The 10,000-nt window shown below is 38.2% G+C and overlaps 1 long non-coding RNA gene across 1 annotated transcript in view; it reads right to left on the reverse strand.

The window, feature by feature from the left end:
* The window catches only part of LOC118762467, a 74,928-nt gene that overhangs the window by 22,549 nt on the left and 42,379 nt on the right, over positions 1-10,000 (reverse strand). The window lies entirely within an intron of this gene.

Below are 10,000 nucleotides of genomic sequence, written 5' to 3' on the forward strand. Positions count from 1 at the left end.
TTGAATATACCTATGAGGGTTGGCTGAAAAGTTCATAGGCTGACCAAGATATTCTCATGGAATGTGATCAAATGAGGTTTATTTTTTTAAAAACAGTCTCCCTAATGTAGCAACCATGTCAGCATGGACGTCTTTAAGGGCTAATCTCTTTTTCTACAGATACTTGATAACACCATAATCCCAAATTTTGTCCATTTTCAAGAGAAGTTGTTACTGGTTACTTTTAAAATCTTCTTTGAACAGTCAGCTATCAGTTTACCTGGAAAGAAACAATGCTGTTGTTATTAAGTTATGCAAGATTTCACAGCGCTAGCATCACTCCTTCACAGTCAGCCTATGAACTTTTCAGCCCACCCTCGTATTACTAAAGATGTTCCAGCTGCAGCCACCACAACTTTTATTTAGACGTAATGTACCCAGTATCACATTATGCAAAGATATAATAATAAAAAAATAAAATAAATGCACCCTTTTAAAGCCTAGCCAGGATCATGGGCCCGGTTTCCCGGTTTCAATGGCATATATGTTCCTCAGCTGGACGGGATGCCAGTCCCTTGCAGTGTTACTCATTTTTGCCAGCTGAGTTGACTGGAGCAACGTGAAATGAAGTGCTTTGCTCAAGAACACAACATGTTGCCCGGTCTAGGAATCGAAACCACAATCTTACGATCATGATGCTGACACCCTAACCACTAAGCCACGTGCCTCAATATATGCAAGATATACTTCTCTTAAAACTGTAGATATGATCTGAGGGAGATTTGGCTGCTATTTTTAGCATGCTGAGTACTGCATAAAGACTCCTTTGTGGATGCATTTGTTGTCAGTTTTTATAGGAATGTTAACCAAAATTGGCGATCTGTATACATCTCCATAACATATATATATTAATATATATATATATATATATATATATATATATAAATATATGCTGATATATATAATTATATACTGATATATATAAATATATACTGTTCAAAGCTTCCAAAACATAGTGTTAAAAAGCATATTTTTCTGTGTACTACTTATTTTTTAGAATATGCTGATGCACACATAAAGCTATATGTTAGTATTTATAGCTTTATGTGGGCTTTGAGATATTCCAAAAATGAATTTGTTCATGTTCTCTTGAAAATTTATAAAATTCTTTTGAAGTCAACAATATTTTTCTTATTTTAACACAATATATTTATAAAAGATGCGTTCTCAGTACGAATATCACAGATTAGAAGGCTTTCAACAGAACATATATGTTATATATAGTTTGTTCCTATATACACACATATATATATATGTGTGTATATATATATATATATATATATATATATATTCATACTAAGGTATATATGCTGGCCACTGATAAACTTTTTAACAATTTTATCCGTTATCATTATATATATGTATGTGTGTGTATATATATTACACATACACACACACACATATATATAACAGATAAATTCTTCTATTTTACATAATATCGAGGTTTCTTTCATTCTTTTGTTGTCTTACCAATTTCTATCTATCTATCTATCTATCTATCTATCTATCTATCTATCTATCTATATCTATCTATCTATCTATCTATCTATCTATCTATCTATATATCTATCTATCTATCTATATATATATATATATATATCAGGAAAATAAGACAAGGTAGAAAATGCTTAAATAATTTTATCTTGAATATTTTAGTACTGATTTAAGTCCTTGCATCTTTTTCAACTTAGAATGAAGCATGAAAGACAAATTGTGGAAAAATTAAATGGTTCCAGGTTCAGTCCCATTGCATGGCACCGTGGGCAAGTGACTTCTACTATAGCCTCAGGCCAACCAAAGCCTTGTGAGTGGATTTCGTAGACAGAAACTGAAAGAAACTCGTCGTATATATATGTATATATATATATATGTATGTATATGGGCTGTGACTGCAGAGGACATGTGTAAGCTAGAAAGAAATGAAGCTAGCATGATCCGCTGGATGTGTAATGTCAGTGTGCATACACGACAGAATGTAAGTGCCCTGAGAGAAATGCTGGACATAAGAAGCATTGGATGTGGCATGCAAGGGAGACATCTGCGCTGGTATGGTCATGTACTACGGATGGATGAGGAGAGATGTGTGAAGAAGTGCCACTCCCAAACAATTGAAGGAATCTGGGGTAGAGGTAGACCCAGGAAGACATGGGATGAGGTGGTCAAGCATGACCTTCAAACGTTGGGTCTCACAGAGACAATGATGAAAGACCGAGACCTCTGGAGATATGCTGTGACTGCGAAGATCCAACAAATAATATAAGTCCATGGCTGTTTCCTGCACCAGCTTCACATAGAAGCCCCAGCCCTTCCAAAGTGCCTTGGATTGCCGGACGGCCTCCTGTACTTACCTTGAATCGTAGGGCGACCTGCTGTGCTTGAGGAGACCTATTGAGTCAAGTACATCAACATCAAAAAATCAAATGGAAATTGTAGTTATGATACCTGTGTCGGTGGCACGTAAAATGCACCATCCGTACGTGGCCAATGCCAGCACCGCTTTGACTGGCTTCTGTGCCAGTGGCATGTAAAAAGCACCAACAGGTCGTGGCTATTGGCAGCCTACCCTGGCACCTATGCTGGTAGCACGTAAAAAGCACCATCCGTACGTAGCCAATGCCAGCACCGCCTTGACTGGCTTCCGTGCCAGTGGCACGTAAAAAGCACCGATCGTAGCCGTTGCCAGCGTTCCCTGGCACCTGTGCCGGTGGCACATAAAAAGCACCCACTACTCTCACGGAGTGGTTGGTGTTAGGGAGGGCATCCAGCTGTAGAAACACTGCCAGATCAGACTGGAGCCTGGTGCAGCCCCCTGGCTTATCAGACCCTGGTCGAACCGTCCAACCCATGCCAGCATGGAAAATGGACGTTAAACGATGATGATGATGATGTATGTGTGTATATGTTTGTGTGTCTGTCTGACCCATATAAACATGGGAAGATGTATGTTAAAATGACCATGACAATACCAACGACGACGATGATGATGATGATGATGATGACGATGGTGATGAAGATGGTGATCATAGTAGTGGTGGTGGTGCTGCTGCTGATGACGACGACGACAATGCTTTTAAAGTGAAATTCAGACTTGATCACTAGAGACAAAATGGAATTTAAAAAATTTTTTTTCTTCATTTTAAGATCTTGTATTTGTGCTTCCAGTTGATGTTGCATGAAGTCTCAAAGAATTTGTGGGCAATTTGAGTGACAAAGATGAACATTTGCTTGAAGCTTTCATAGACCATTTTGAAACCACGCAAGTCGCTGCGAGTTCAAATTCTGTGATGATCAACTTTACCTTTCACCCTCTTAGGGGTGATAAAATAAAGTACCAATCAAGTACCAGGACTGGTGCTATTGATTGACCCTCCCCTTAAGCTAACCAAACCCTTTTGAGTTGATTTGGTTGGCAGAAAGAAGCCTGTTGTGTATGTATGTATGTATATATATATTTGCTATGATAGATTGCTAGCCACTACACATTCTTTATTTTCTCTCCTTGTTTCTTTCTGTGTTCCTTTCTGTGGAAGAGCATAGGCTCGAAACGTTAAAGACTTTTTCACTTCCCGAGTGTTATACTAATACATATGTTTGTTGTCTACACCACCTGTCTTCGTCTTTTTGTGAATTCTTCCCCTATGTATATATTATCATCATCATCGTTTAACGTCCGTTCTCCATGCTAGCATGGGTTGGACGGTTCGACCGGGGATCTGGGAAGCCAGAAGGCTGCACCAGGCTCCAGTCTTATCTGGCAGTGTTTCTACAGCTGGATGCCCTTCCTAACGCCAACCACTCCGTGAGTGTAGTATATATATATATATATATCTATATATATATATATAATTATTCATGAAGGAGCCATTCACTAGTTATAACCAAGGGACAGTGGGAAAACATCAACATGCCTGTGAGAATTCAGTATGCAACACAACTGGATGCACAATATCCCACTCATAAAGAACAGTTACAGGAGGGTTCGAAACAATCATTGTACTAAATAAAGACTGCTGCCAAATCTATCTTCCATCAATTATTATTATCTCAACAAACACTGCGGAATTTCAGAAGTAGATCCAGTGGAAATATACTCCAACTGTGGATGACACCATGTAGCCCGAACAGGGAATGTGCTTTACTCAAAACACTAACCAACATGTATCTATTAATCAAAAAAAAAATTACTTATATATATATTTATGTATAGGTAGTCATAGCTGATGCCATTGCTGCTTGACTGGCACCCGTGCTGGTGGCATGTAATAAGCACCATTCAAGTGTGGGTTGATGTCAGTGCTCCACCGACTGGCTTCTGTGCTGGTAGCATGCAAAAAGCACCAACTGAATGTGGTTGATGCCAGTGCCACCTGACTGGTACATGTGCTGGTGGCATGTAATAAGCACCATCCAAGCATGGGGCAATGTCACTGCCACCTGACTGGCTCCCTGTGCACGTGGCATGTAATAAGCACCATCTGAACGTGGTTGATGCCAGTGCCCACTGACTGGCTCCTGTGCCAGTGATATGCAAAAGGCACCATCTGAACATGGTCGATGCCAGTGCTGCCTGACTGGCTCTTGTGCCAGTGGCATGTAAAAAGCACCCACTACACTCTCTGAGTGGTTGGCATTAGGAAGGGCATCCAGCCGTAGAAACCTTGCCAGATCAGATTGGAGCCTGGTGCAGCCTCTACTAGCTTGCCAGTCCTCAGTCAAACCATCTGACCCATGCCAGTATGGAAAACGATGATGATGATGATGATGACGTCTGGCCTTGTGCCTAAATTAGACAACATCAATGATTAATTAATTATCTGTGAACTGTAGCGTTTAACTTATGAAACTAGAATATGTAGAAAATTTTGAAGCTCCCACACTGTTTATTTTTGCTTTGTTTTGATTAAATTTTTGGAGAGAAATTCTATTTTTATTCTCTGTATAAGATTATTCTATGCTCACTGAGGTGCCTGACATTGTCCAGGTGCCAAATATTAAGAAACTTTTGGGTTTCTTTTTTGTTAAACTTATTGACTTAGCTTAAAGCGAGATATTATGTAGATCTTTTTTTTTTAAGTAATTATATTTATCCTGCATCTTTTGTTCGTTTCAGTCATTAGACTGTGGCCATGCTGCAGCACTGCCTTGAAGGGTTTAGTTTAAAAAAATCATCTCCAGTACTTGATTTTTAATTCTGGTACTTTACTACCAGTCTCTTTTGCTAAGCCAGCAGACATGGAGATGCAAGCTGTGTGTGTGTGTGTGTGTGTGTGTGTGTGTGTGTGTGTGTATGTGTGTGTGTGTATGGGCATGTGCTTATTTGGCTTATGGAAAACACACTTTAAAAATGCACTTTAAAAACTACAATATAGAAGACTTCCTAAATGTTACTTTAGAACTCAACACAAGTCTTTCCAAGCCTTGCAATAACCCTTTAGCATTCAGATTATCTGTCAAATATAATGCTTATTTATTCACATTGTTTTTAATTAATCATGCATTATCCCATAGCTTTGAGTTTTGGATGATGTGATTGGTTATTTTTAGAAAGACATTCTAGGGTAGGTGTGAGAGGCCAGGTCAGATTGAACATAAAATGGAAGAATATTTTGGCTGGATATGGCCAGTTTAAATGATAAGGGAAAAAAGAAAATCAATGAGCATCTATTCATTATTTGCCTTCTGAATCACCCAAGTGCTCTCTCTCTCTCTCTCTCTCTCTCTATCTCTCTCTCTCTCTCTCTCTTTTCATATATATGTGTACATATATATACATACATATATGTGTGTGTTTTATATATCTATATCTATCTATCTATATATATATATATATATATATGTATATATGTATATATATATATATGTATATATATGTATATATATATATATACATGTATATATATGAGTGTATATATATATATATGTATATATATGTGTGTGTGTATATAAATATATATATATACATATATATATAAGCAACCAGGTGCATCTTTGTTTTGATTTTCCCAAGCTTTCATGAATCACCATTGCTCTTTGAGTACATTAGCTAGGATGTTCAAGACTTGGTTATGTGATGCCAGAAATATTTTGCAAGAAACGATTTCAATGCTGGTGGAAATAATCTCTCTGATGGGTAGTATCCATATTGGTACTATTAGCTGTGTTGCTCTAATGCTACCATTAAAAATTGGGCACAGATAAAGCATATATAAGAATGAGGAAAGAGACTAACAAGGAGACAGACAGAGAGGGGGAGAGGGAGAGAGAGGAGGAGTAGAAGTAAAGAAGAGAGAGAGAGGAGGGGGTGAAAGTAAAGAAAGAGAGGGAAAGTCAGATATACATATAGAGAAGAAGAAAGAGAAAAACAGAGAAAGATAGGGGAGGGTAAAGGAGCAGTTGAATGATCTAAGTAGATGAAACACTAGATATATCACATGATCAAAGATTGGGAAAAAGCAGACGACATATCATGTGACTACCAGACAAGGGATGATAGAAACACTGTTTTTAACATATGTTTATGATATGCTATAGTTGTAATGTCTTCCTTTTCATGTTAGTTATGCATTGAACAAATTTAAGAAAAATATTAGGCTAAGGAAAAGAAAATAGCATGTGTCCTTTCTTGATAGGGCAGATAGTAGTGGCACCATAATTCTTGTTGATTTATAACTATACTCAGAAACATACCTCCTCCATACGTACATATATTCTTTTGCTTTTACTTTTATTTGTTTCAGTCATTTGACTGCGGCCATGCTGGGGCACCGCTTTTAGTCGAGCAAATCGACCCCAGGATTTTTTCTTTGTAAGCCTAGTACTTATTCTATCGATCCCTCTTGCCGATCCCTCTAGGTGATGAGGACGTAAACACACTAGTCACCAGCATTGGTTGTCAAGCGATGTTGCGGGGACAAACACAGACACACAAACATATACATACACACACACACACACATATATATATAGGACGGGCTTCTTTCAGTTTCCATCTATCAAATCCATTCACAAAGCTTTGGCCAGCCCGAGGCTATAGTAGAAGGCACTTACCCAAGGTGCCACACAGTGGGACTGAACCCAGAACCATGTGGTTGGTAAGCAAGCTACTTACCACAGCCACCCCTGTGCCCTAAATGTATTGATCTAAATACATCTCTTTCTCCTTTCTCTTTTTCTTCTCTCTCTATGTATGTATGTATGTATGTATGTATGTATGTATGTATATATGTATATATTATATATATATATATATATATATATATATATATATATATTTATAAAAAAACACCATCCAAGCGTGGCCGTCCGCCAGCCTCGTCTGGCACCTGTGTCGGTGGCACATAAAAAACACCATCCGAGCGTGGCCATTCGCCAGCCTCGTCGGTGGCACATAAAATCACCCACTACACTCTCGGAGTGGTTGGTGTTAGGAAGGGCATCCAGCTGTAGAAACACTGCCAGATCTGACTGGCCTGGTGCAGCCTTCGGGCTCCCCAGACCCCAGTTGAACCGTCCAACCCATGCTAGCATGGAAAGCGGACGTTAAACGATGATGATGATGATGATGACGATATATATATATATATATATATATATATATATATATATATTTTTATATATATATATATATATATATATGTGTATATTCTTTTATCATTTTACCGTTTCAGTTATTTGTCCGTAGCCATGCTGAAACACTGCCTTAAGGGATTCTAGTCAAAGAAACTGACCCATGGAATTGTCCCTTGTAAGCCTAGTACTTATTCTATCAGACTCTTTTGCGAACTGCTAAGTTATGGGGACGTAAACACACCAGCATCAGTTGTTAAGCGATGGTGGGATGGGAGAGACAGACACTAAGACACATGCATAAACATATACATACATATGCATATATATATATATATATAATATATATATATATATATATATATATATATATATATATATATATATATATATATAATGAGCTTCTTTCAGTTTCCATCTCCCAAATCCACTCATAAGGCTTTGGTCAGCCCAAGGCTATAAGTAGAAGACATTTGCCTTATCTGCAGTGCAGTGGGACTGAACCTGGAACCATTTGTTGGGAAGCAAGCTTCTCACCACATAGCCAGATATATATAGATATCTCCTTTTATCTTTTACTTCTTTCTGTCATTAGACTGCAGCCATGCTGGAGCAGCACCTTGGAGCATTTTTTAGTCAAATGAATTGACCCGCAGCACTTACTTTTTTGTAAGCCTGGTATTTATTCTATTGGTCTCTTTTGCCAAACTGCTAAGTTACAGGGATGTAAACACACCAGCACTGCTTGTCAACATACATATGTGTTTGTGTGCATGTGTGTGTGTATGTGTGTGTGTTTATATACATATCTATATACATATTAAGGTATGTAGAAAAATACAACATGGACAAGAACGTATAACTCTCAGAAGACGACACAACAAACACGGACAGGACATTCAAAACCCTCAGTCTTCAGTCAAGAACCGGATCATCGTAGTAATTTCGGCTGATTAATCTTGAGATTACTAGATCATGGCCAGCCCTCCAAGAAAAACTAAGCAACAAGCATTAGAAAAACTAAGCTGGGAGCGTAGATTTCCTGGAAGAAGGATCGAATGCATACGAACACCGGGACAGCAAAAGGGACGAATATAAAAGGCAAAAAACAATAATGGAATACAGAAACATGAAATACAGAAGCATTAACGGTGAAAACAACAAGTGTCTTACGACTGATAACAAGCAAACAAATTTTCTCTAGCGCATATTGGAAAGGAGCCTTATCGGCGATGCCTTGGCGGCGGATGAAAAACAACGATGTTAACACGTCGCTGGTGGGAAGCTGAGAGGCAGATTTCGGCCAGCGGTCACGTGACAGAGAAGAGAGAAAAGAAAAGAAAGAGAAGCAAAGGAAGGAAGAGAGAGAGAGAAGAGAGAGAGAGAGGAGGGACAAACGCAACAAGGGGAGAGAAGAGAGAGAAAGAAGGAATCAGAGAGGAGAAGGGATGGGTGTCGAAGATTGACCTGTGAGTGCAAAGCGAGACAAAGAAAGGGGAAGAGTAGACCAAAGAATCAGAGGAAAGAGAAGAGAAAAAGAGGATGAGTAGAGAGAAAAGAGAGAGAAGGGGACAGATCAAGTAAAAGTGAGAGAGAGAGAGACAAACAGAGAGTCATACCAATTTTTAAGAATATGTGCTCACATTAATGTTAAGAGGGTACGTAGCGCTTGGAATATATATTAAGGTATGTAGAAAAATACAACATGGACAAGAACGTATAACTCTCAGAAGACGACACAACAAACACGGACAGGACATTCGAAACCCTCAGTCTTCAGTCAAGAACCGGATCATCGTAGTAATTTCGGCTGATTAATCTTGAGATTACTAGATCACGGCCAGCCCTCCAAGAAAAACTAAGCAACGAGCATTAGAAAAACTAAGCTGGGAGCGTAGATTTCCTGGAAGAAGGATCGAATGCATACGAACACCGGGACAGCAAAAGGGACGAATATAAAAGGCAAAAAACAATAATGGAATACAGAAACATGAAATACAGAAGCATTATATATATATATATATACATATATATGTATATATATATATATACATATATATGTATGTATGTGTATGTGTGTGTGTGTAAATGTGAAAGGAAATTTGAAATAATAATAATAATAATAATGATAACAGCAGTAACCATCATCATTATCATCATTATCGTTATCCTTGTAATTTAATATTACTGGTAAAGTTGCAAAATACTTATTGTGTGACCCAGTAAGAGACCAATGGGAAGAAGAGGGTAACTATTATCCATGTGCGTATTCTTTGTCATGTGCACATATTCACTCAGATATGTGCAGCATCTGGGACCAAGAGTCCTTCTGTTTATTTACATATGGTTGGTCGATTGTCATTTGATTTGGATGGAGACTGTGTGTGTATGTGTG

The sequence above is a fragment of the Octopus sinensis genome, linkage group LG3, assembly GCF_006345805.1.
Source record: "Octopus sinensis linkage group LG3, ASM634580v1, whole genome shotgun sequence".
NCBI classification, from domain to species: domain Eukaryota; kingdom Metazoa; phylum Mollusca; class Cephalopoda; order Octopoda; family Octopodidae; genus Octopus; species Octopus sinensis.